The sequence below is a fragment of the Centroberyx gerrardi genome, chromosome 5 (assembly GCF_048128805.1).
Source record: "Centroberyx gerrardi isolate f3 chromosome 5, fCenGer3.hap1.cur.20231027, whole genome shotgun sequence".
Taxonomy (NCBI): domain Eukaryota; kingdom Metazoa; phylum Chordata; class Actinopteri; order Beryciformes; family Berycidae; genus Centroberyx; species Centroberyx gerrardi.
In genome coordinates, this window is record NC_136001.1 from 2,998,147 (window position 1) to 3,009,092 (window position 10,946).

General features: G+C 40.0%; 1 pseudogene across 1 annotated transcript; it reads left to right on the top strand.

Annotated features, from left to right (window-relative positions):
- Positions 1-5,497: 5,497 nt before the first annotated feature.
- LOC139923575 (dihydropyrimidinase-related protein 5-like) lies at positions 5,498-10,466 on the top strand (annotated as a pseudogene). The gene is made up of 9 exons (XR_013504859.1): positions 5,498-5,530; positions 6,942-7,022; positions 7,508-7,552; positions 8,612-8,687; positions 8,791-8,946; positions 9,074-9,217; positions 9,804-9,946; positions 10,045-10,252; positions 10,382-10,466. The product of XR_013504859.1 is annotated as a dihydropyrimidinase-related protein 5-like (transcript).
- Positions 10,467-10,946: the final 480 nt, after the last annotated feature.

Here is a 10,946-nt window from a genome sequence, read left to right on the forward strand (position 1 = left end):
TCCCAGTACTGCAAGTGTTGCTGGAATCTATTCTTTTCCAGAATTCCCATGTTACCACCACATCACATCATAGAAAACCCATTTACAACCTCCAATCTTCATTTCCTTGGTTGGGCCAACACTGTTAAGACAGTAGTAGCTCAAACCGAAGCTACGTCTCTGTTCATGTGTAATTACTGCACTTAAGGCATTTCTCGTAATTATACGAGACACTTATATTTGGTGCTCTCTAGGCTTAGATTGGTGGGGTTTAACTCATTTGAGGAATATTTCATTTACCATTTAGCACAGTGAGTCAGCAAATCCATGGCCCAAGCAAATCTGAAATGGTTTTACATAGTCATTGGACAAGCTCAAGTTTGTTTATTTATATAGCCCTTTATCACATGAATGTCTCAAAGGACTTTACAGAGAATGAGCCTAACTACATCTAACTGATCAACAATCAACCATAGAACAGAATGATATAAGACAAACATTAGGAAAAGCACAAGACACAAAAACAGATTATAGCAAGACATAACAGCCTATTTCTTCTACATAGCCTAACCTACTCTGCACCACCAGCCTTAGACCCTCAATGCATACAAGGAACAACTTCCAAGAAAACCTTATTAGGAAAAAAATGTAAGAAACCTTGGGTGGGCCGAGTCAAAGAGTGACAAGAACATGGACAACTGCTTAGAGACAGATTTTAAGGTTCAGATTGAAAAAAAATAATATTCAAAATGAAGCCCCAGGTAAATTGTTGGACTTTGGTCTGTTTTGAATAAAAATGTAATTTTACTTCAATTCATGTTTACACACTTGCACGCAGGTTTTATTCAACTTTGAAGAACATTATATAAATTCTAAAATTTGTGCACTACACATAAACAACATATATATATATAAAAACATATATATATTTTCTTAACTCCAGTCTCCTCATCTATATTCTATCTTGTTATGAATTGACACATCTGGGAAAAGTACATTAGCACACGAAAAGACATGTAGGTTACCATATGTATGTTTTTTGGCTGCTTTTCTGAATGCAAAAACAGTGAAGCAGCCAAATGGTGAAAAGCGATCAGTTAAATAAACAATCACAGCTTGAGAAAGTCCCAGAATGTCACAGAGCAACATTCCAACCAAATTTAAATGAGTGATCAATTTGCAACAATATATCCTGTCAAAATTGGCAAATTCCCCACACCTCTCATTTGCATGTAGGAAATGTTCGAGAGGGCTTTTCTTCCATCTATTCAGCTGAGAGCCACATTATTTTGAAAGAGCAAAACAAAAGCATTTTAGAGAGTAACCCATTTTACAGGACAAAGAGTAAGCGTAGGACGAAATATCATCTAGATTGATACAGAGTACATTTGTCTGTGATGTGTGAACAATGACAGTTCAATGAGCTGAGGAGGAAACAGTGGGTGAGTAAAGACCTTGATGTATCAGATGTTGTCATTATCCTGTCAGGCAACCATAATGGGTAACAGATAGGGTTTTGTATTTGTGTGTGTGTGTGTGTGTGTGTGTGTGCGTGTGGGTGGGTAGGTGGCATGGAAGATCTTTTGTGCACACACACGCATGCACACACGCACGCACACACACACACACACACACATGCACCCACAAATGATCACCCCACATTATTGTTATTATTACTAGTAATAGTTAATAGTAGTAGTAGTACCAGTAGTAGTAGTAATAGTAGTAATGTTGTAGTATGTTGTTGTTGTTTGGTTACATACTACCACTACTTCTACTACTTCTAATAAAAATAATAACAATAATAATACAATACATACATTATCTAGCATTAGCTCTGTCTCACACACTAATTTTTCACTATCACCCCTTCCTACTCTTCCCATTGTTTATACAGGTGCCTGAAATTCTACAATGTGATGGATTATGATCGGAACTGTCCATTTGATACAACAGCTTCTTACAACAGACAGAGTGAAGCCCTTTATTGGTAGCACGCTCCAGCAGATATGCAGAAAATTTAGCCTGGGGGTAACCTATTGAACGTGAAATCACAAAGATTTAGTTCTGCATTGACAAGCCTGCAAAACAACCTGGAAAGTTTATGACTATCTAAGCTTTTCAGACATCTGGCTCCATATTTAGCTCCACTGATTTTGGATGAAGATTAAAAAAATGCAAAAAAAAAAAAGAATTGAGTGAGATGCTGCTCTATTCTCTATAGCTCTATTCTATGCGATTAGGGCAATAGGCCTATTGCAAGCCTTGAAAATAAGTCACTGCTATTAAAAGATTCTCTGCAGTAGGCTATAATCCAGGTGAAGTGACCAATACTTTGTCTAGAATTCATAGTGAAATTAATATTTCAATGAATAATATAGCTTATTAGTGCCCACAGTGCAATTAAAAGGACTGTTTTAATTGTCATGAAAATGTCTGATGTCTGTGAGGAGACAAACTTTGGCTGACAATCGCCCATAGAAGTTCTTGACACGCGATTGAATTTGACTTGTTGAAAACAGGTCAGCTCCAGGTTGGAGCATGATATGAAATCCCACACTATGGACCCGCTGCTTCCACAACATTTACCTCTTCCCGGAGAGAGAGTCCCACTGGGTCGGGTCCCTTTTCATGCGCTCAGCAGCACTCTCTGTTGTTGCTTTGCTCTTGGTTTCGCCATCTCTGTCGGATATAAACTATTTCTGAGTGGGGAGACGGGGACGAGCCTACTGTACCTCCCAGCCTTTTTGGATCAACTCATGCCACCGTCTGAAGTCATTACATCAGACACTGTGACCATTATACCATTATAACAGAGCATATGACCTGTTCAGTTACTGCGCAAGCCAGCGGTCATGGGACTAGTTTTGAAAGCAGTTTAATGCAGCCAACACGCACGCACACACACACACACACACACACACACACACACACACACACACACACAGTATTTATTTAATCAATTGTTTGACCTAATTTTCTCAACATGGATCCATTTGGCATGTGGTAACCACCCAACTTCGTCAGAGTGCAAATAGAGACAGGCAAATAGTCTCATGGTTAATAATAGATTGCTTATAAAACAGCTAATCCCATTGTACTGGGTCAACACAGGGTTACCAAGGTTTTACCGTAGTTGACGAGGCTGGGGACTTTCCACAATAGAACACTTCACACCCTTAGAAAGTCATGGCTGCTGTGTTATTTGTATAGAGACAAAATAAAGAGCATAATAAGAAAATAAATGTCAGAGGATGAGATTAAAAGAAAGTATCGATTGCCAAGTCATATCATCACTGCTTGATGAAATAAACGAACTGAAACCTCGGACTAAGAAGAGTCATGCAGTCGTGACGACCAAACCTCTAAATTGGAGAAAGCTGCACAGTTTTTCCGTACGGTAGTAATTAGAGCACTTCTAGTAAGTTCCTAAACCTTAATTGTGGCTCTTGCTGTGCTGATGTACTGAAAGTGATTTGGAAAAAATGAGAAATGTGTAGTGATAATGTGCTAATGTGCTACAATCAACCTAATATCTAATATCTAAATCCAAGCAAGCTAGGGAGGAGAGTCAACTGTAGGCCTATTATTCTTCCCACTTATCCCCATACATCTAACACTAAACTCTGCAGATCAGCTACAGCCACAATAATGTGAACATAGTGATCACACTCACATAATTCTGCTTTATTTACAAAGACATTATTATCAGTACTATTGATGATATTCAAATGAACTTATTAGTTGCAGTTTTAGAATGTATTATTAGTAGGATATTGTGAAACCTTGTTAACTACCTTGTTAGTTAACATCATATCACTAAAAACAATTTCAATGCAATTTTAAGAATTGTAGAAGCCAATTTGCACAGATTGGTACAAATCCCAAACTCTCTTTACAGTCTTTTACCTTGTATAAACTTTTGCAGCTCCGTGATTCCTCTGTCATCTCCAGTGGGGTATTGGGATAGGCTGCCTTCATCACTCTCTAATTGTACTTTTGGGCTTTTATTCTCCGGCCCCTGCATTTTTGGTTCTGTGGCCTGGCCTCCCATAGAGGAGAAGCTAATTTCCCCTCATAGACTGCAAGATTTAGTTCATTCAAACATTCCATTTAAACAGGTTTGGTCCAATCATCTCCCAATTAATTTCAGTATGGTGCCTGGTGAACAACCACACCACAATCAATCCAAAATTTCATTCACACTTTCCATAATTCCATAATTATGGGAAGACGGCCTCTTTCATTTCCTCCATGGACTGACAGAGGGATACATACAATTGCCGATATCACAAAAGATTTCAGTCTCCGTACACAACAGTTCTACAGCAGCAGTTGCTTTTTTTATGATTAGTATTTTTTATTTCATTCTCTGTCACAATTTCATTTCCAGATGAACACAAACATTTTACATAATGAAACAGAACACATACCATGCCCCCCCCCCCCCAAAAAAAAAAACAGAAGAAAACACCTAATAATAATAAAATAAATAAAATAAAAATAATAAAAACAAAAAAACAGGGAATATCTACTGTATATATATATGCATACATACATACATAAGCATACACATACAGTATTTACACACCCATACATATATGCACACCTACATACTTATAAACACATACACAGCAATAACCTATGTTACAAATCTGATCTCAATTTCGGCTATGCACTACTCAGAGACAGAGACAGAGGCGCTTCTACTAATAAAATGAAAGTATTTTTGCCATTTAATTTCAAATGTTTCTGGCTTACCCATCATTCTATATGAGAGTCTCTCATAAAATGCCAGTATTTCTTTGTACCACTCACCTTTTCAGACCTCCAGTAAACCTACTTTTTTTCCCAACCAACGCAGCTGTGTGTACCCATTCTGCAATGACATTCGGCATCTCTTTAATTCTCCACGCGTCTCCCAAGATGGAAAAATGAGGACATAAAGTCCAGACTGATCTGTGGAGTGAAACAGAATGTGAGGTCACGTGATCAGGATGGTCTTACCAGGCTATCCCAGGAGCCCCCTGGGGTCAAAGTGTGCAATTTGTCTGGCTTTCATTTGAAATAATTTATGAGGTGTTCAGTATGTTCTTAAAGCAAAATTATAATGGATCATTTGATGGTTTGGGTTTCTTGGAGAAAGTCATAGACTCTGATCCAGTTACCTGTGTTGGTGAGTGACAATTCCTTTTATTCCATATGTTGTCAATTAAATGTTACATTTAACAGCACATAATACAATTTGGAGACTAGACCTCGGGTACCCACCCCTGTATATATGCTATGTAATGGGTGCAAAGGTAGTTCTAGCCCCCAGGGAACTCCATAAGTACATAAGGCAGATCACAGCTGCAGATAAATAGAAAAACGATGTGCCTGGGAGACTGATCTGCTGCTGAAGATCTTGGAATGTATGGAGACTGCAAGCAGATTTGCTCTAAAAACTGTATGGGAAGCAGATTTGAAAACGATAATCACAGATCACGAGTGGATAAAATGCTAAGACATTAAAAAGATGTCTAGAGAACTCAAAACGAAGTTGGTTCAAGTGAAAGTATTAAAGGTCCCATATCGGAAAACGGGATTTCCCTTGCCTCTTTGATTATAAAGGAGTTGGATGTACTATCTAAACATTGTGAAAGTATCAAAACAATCCAAAGTGTTTTTTTCAAAGCGCTTGTCATTGTTTATCACCAGAGAGTTTTCCCTACCTGTAGCTGCCGGGTCTGTGGTGTCTCACGTTTCACTCTTGAAACGGGTAGCCAATCAGAACAGAGGGGTCATTAATATTAATGAGCTTTAAAGACGCAGCAACAGAAATAGCCTGTTCTTGGTAAGGCTCAGAGAGATGCTGGAAAATGAAAGTGTAAAAAAAAAATTTGGTACATGACACCACACACAGCTTTTAATGGACCTCAAGACATAAAATAAAACAGTGGAAAGTGTAGAATACGGGACCTTTAAATAAGGTGTGTTGGACACTGTGTTGTGTGTTGGACTTCTAGCCGCCCACTGAAATCGATTTCAGTGGGCGGGAGTCCTTGCCTTGACAGACAAACTCCTTCAGCCAATCAGCGAATCCAAATTCAAATCCAGTCGGAAGAACGGCGAAAACGTCTTTTCCGCCAAGAAACTCCGCTAGTGCATACTCTTGTTCTTGTTAGGGTTCATACCCCGAAGGGGTAGAACCCTATTGTTTTTGTGCTGGTTTATTATTATTTGTCTTCTGCCGCGGCTCAAATTGCTGCGAGCTGGAATGAGCGAAAACCACGAAACTTGGCCCAATAACTGGAAATGATGTGCTTCACAAGAAATATGAGCCCAATCGGCCACATGGTGGCGCTGTAATTAAGGCCAATATTGGAAAGGCCACGCCCCTCACACCGTCAGTCCGATTGACTTGAAATTTGACACACAAGTCCAAGTGTGCTCTACAAAAAAGCCTCTTGGACCATAAAGGTCTGCCTAGATGGATTTTTTGCTAATTTGCATAATGTGAAAAACAGTAATGTGACATCTACTTTTTGGAGTTTGACCGAATCAACACCAAATTTGGCATACGGCCTTGGGGGACTGCGATACACATTTCTATTATAAATGAGCAAGATTGGTCGAAAAACATGGCCGCCATCAACCAAAATATCTTCACAAAGGGCAGGGCTTAGCAAATATTGGCCATAAGTCATTAACCATTTGTCCGATCATCATAAATCTTGGTTGCTAACTTCAGTCCGTATTTGGGAATAGGTCTCCCAAAGCATTTTGAGCCCGACCCATAGGGGGCGCCACAAATGCCACAAACGTGTACCTGAAAACCCTGTGGACGGAATTTCACCGAAAAGTGCTGAATATGTTTATTTTATTGTGATACTATACGTGTCAGTAGAGGAAAGAATTAGAAACTGAACTTATGTTAAAGTTGTGTGTGTGTGTGTGTGTGTGTGTGTGTGTGTTCTTAGGGTGCCAAAGAGGCTCTGGATTTGGTCATCAGTGGACTGGAGGGTATTCAGGTCAGCCAACCAGAGGAGGTGAATTTACAGGTTCTTATCACTCATTTATTTGGATATTAGCCTGCTGGTGTAACATGCACAGGAAGGTTTTGCATTATCTTCTGCATTTACTTACTGCTGTTTTTTTTTCCATTCCTTTTGATTAGCAGCTTAATATGTTGATAGTTGAACATAAATTTGGCATTATTTGTGTTTTCATCAGAATGAAAATTAGACATGGAAACTGGAAGCCAGATTTTGAGAAAACATGTAGGGGTGATGAGTTCTGGTGACATTTAAAAACACTGACTGTTCGGATGCAAATGCTATAATTGAAGCTAAAATATGCACATTTTGAAAGTTATACGCCATCAGTTAACACAAAAGCTAAAACACAAAAATCCAGCTATAATTATTGATTACATGGTCTACAATAAGATGCGTCATTCTCTTAAGGGAATACTCTAACATCTAAATCATATCTCAATTCATATTAAACTTCTCATGTTGTGATTCTATCTTTGTCCTGTCTACAGCGGGAGTCTGAGGCGACTCACAGAGCGGTCACCATCACCAACAGGGTAAACACTAGATTTTAATACCCTGTCTGTGTGCAGATTTAGGGATGGGAAATGATAAGATTTTATTGATACCAATGCCATTATTGATTCTGCTTATCGGCCCAGTTCTTTATCAATTCCCTTATCGATTCCTGATCAATTTTCTATGCGGGAAAAAAGTAGGCTACACAGGTTTTAAGTGTTAACACACCTGTTTTATTATCTCCACTGTTTATCAATGAACTTGCATGCTGATGAATATATGAAACATAACTGGTAGATAAGATAAATGGTCCGCAGCCAAAACTTAACTGCATTAATTAATGAATTAATTAATTTGAAAGCGTCTTTCAGTCTCCTGCCTGTATCAGAATAACAAAATGAGGGGAGGAGGATTGCTCTGCTGTGTTATTAACGCTAACATTATATCTCCAGCATTGGAGAGCAGCCTCTCTGCTGCACCGTTAGCTCCGGGGAAAGCCATCGTTGTACAAGATGCTGAACAAGCGCAGCGTTTTTAAGGTGAAACAGACTGAGCACAGAGTTATTGTCTTCTTATTTTCTATTCTCTTTTCTTTTTCTCACCTCAGAGTTGGTTTAAGTTGTTTAATGCTGCAGTGTGTGTTGGTCAGCTGGTCTCATCTCGTTTGTTACTGCTGGAGTTCGCTGCTCTGCTCTGCTAACGTTAGTCTCTGGGTGACGGGGTAGAAAGTTCACAATATACTTCACATTCGTCTGGCAAAGGTAATTATTTAGTTATTAAATCAAAACATGCTTGCAACCGCTGCCTTTTTTGAAGATTAATTACAAGATAGCCGAAGATAACTCTAGCGTGTGCGCGCTGTAGACAGTCCGGAGGCTGCACTGCCCTCGCAGTTGAGTTCTGCCTTTTTCATTCTGTCAACATGACATGCCTGGGCATCGATAAGAGGAACTGATAAGCTCGGAGGCATACTATTCCGATGGATTGGACAATTTGGAACCAGTTCTCAACTGAAACCGGTTCTCGATTCCCATCTCTATGCAGGTGTCTGTATATGTAATTGATAAATGAATGAATGAATGTGCCTGTGACTGCAGGCTCACTGGCCAATCTACCTGGTGAATGTATCCAGTATGTCTGCTGGAGACATGATTGCTGCTGCAAAGATGCAGGGTGAGTTACCTGCCCAGTGAAAAATACCAGCATGAAGATGGTGACTGTGTTGATGTAGATGATGATCTTCTTCCTCCCTTCTCTCTTCTTGCTGTCTCTCCAGGTAAGGTGGTCCATGCAGAGACCACAGTGGCTCATGTGGTCTTGAATGGGATGCAGTATTACCACCAGGACTGGGCTCATACTGCCACCCACGTCATCATCCCTCCTCTCGCCTTGACTCCAACACACCCAGCTACCTCATGGGCCTGTTCGGCAAGTAAGTGCACTGTACACACATGAACATACTGTTTGTAAACAGTGGATTTTTATCATGCAAGAAGTCAATAATCAGTTATAATTTAGGCTGAAGTTCTTAGACATAAACATGGGTATCCTGTTTCCAGTGACATTCTGAGCGTCGTGGCATCAGAGCACCGCCCATTTAGCACCAAGCAGAGAGGATTGGGCAAGGAGGACTTCACCAAGGTCCCTCGTAGAGTGGCTGGAGTCCATAACAGGATGACAGTGTCATCTGGGAGAGGGGAGTGGTACGTACACTCGCGCACACACATACACACTCACACAAACCTTGTTGTCACTATTTAGCAAGTATTTGAGTGACAGGAACAGGAAGAGACCAGGTTCCTCATCTTTATTTTTTTCTGCACAATGCAAAAAGAGATTAGTGTAATAGTATGATACTAAATTGAAGTAAGAATTCCTATTAGAACAGCTCAGGAAACTGTATTCAACGGATATGAGACAGATGTGTTGGATGTGATTTTATAAAATAATGCAGATATCAGCTGTAGATGACAATGGACATCTCAACTTAGATTTTGGTGCTTTATCTTTTGACAGAATGTTTTTTTTCAGTGTTGCTGCAGGCAATTATATGAGTGTCCATTCAGTGTCAATTTGTAACATTTATAACATTGACCCAAACGAATAAAGTCCATACATGAGCAACTGCCTAAAACGATCCCCCAAACCTCCAAAAAATTACTCTGCACATGACTGATTTCCTGATTTCCTAATGATCTCCTGACATGTACTGAAAATCATAGATTAATGATATATAATAATATCATAGTTGTATTGTTTCCTTTCATTTCAATGCATCAATGCCTGTAGTTTACAGGAAAAATGGATGAGAATCATTTTGTGGCTGTGACGAGCTCTAATGCCGCAAAGATCTACAACCTCCACCCATGCAAGGGTTGCATCATCGCCGGGGCCAACGCTGACGTGGTGGTGTGGGATCCAGACGCAACAAGGTACATAACTATGTTTACAGCATGCAGGTGTGGTTCACAAATACAAAGTACTGTGCAGAACACACACACACACACAGATGCCTTCTCTTTTAGTGCAGGACGATCTCTGTGAGCACTCAGGTGCAGGGTGGAGACTTCAACCTGTACGAGGGGTTGCGCTGCCACGGTGTTCCTCTGGTCACCATCAGCCAAGACCGCTCGGTGTGTGAGAACGGTGTGTTCATGTGCGCCGAGGGCTCCGGAAAATTCTACCCACAGCGCACCTTCCCTGACTACTTCGACAAGAAAATGGTGCAGAGAGAAAAGGTGTGTTCACTTTCACTGTCTCACTTTGCTCACTTTATAAAGACTGAATCAAAATATATATTACTGTATTTGCTCAGATGATAAGTGTTCCCAGAAAGTAAACTAGTTATTATTTGTCTTCTGCCGCAGCTCAAATTGCCGTGAGCTGGAATCCGATGGAGGGGAGACGAATGGTGGAACTTTGAGTGCGTAATTATTGAAATGCTGCAGGCTTTGTGATGATGAAACAAGTGTGTGATTGGTCTCTCTCCTTCTTTAAACAGAATTAAACTAGCTGAAATGACTTTGCTCACCTTTGTGAAGCCTGAAACCCGCTCGTTGCTGCTCGCGGCTTTAATTTTGGCCGATTGAGGTGCTTCCTTCTGTTGAGCGCAAAAAAGGTATGAACCCTCGAATTGCCGCTTGCGGCTATATTTTAATTGTTGTTATTGAGTCTATTTCTGCAATAACTGCACTTATGGCTGTGTTTACTCTACTAACGTTAACGTTACCGCTCATTGACCAACAAGAATGATCTTGTTGGTAATAATAGAATAATAATAGAATAATAGAAATTTTCTACAGTTTTGACCTAAATATTGTTTGGTTTGGCAACTTCTAACCATTTATAATTCCATTCTCGGGTGTGGCAGGCAAGGATGTCCCCCCACCCTCCGCTATTACAATAAGCTCAATGGGGGGTGAGCGATTAGTA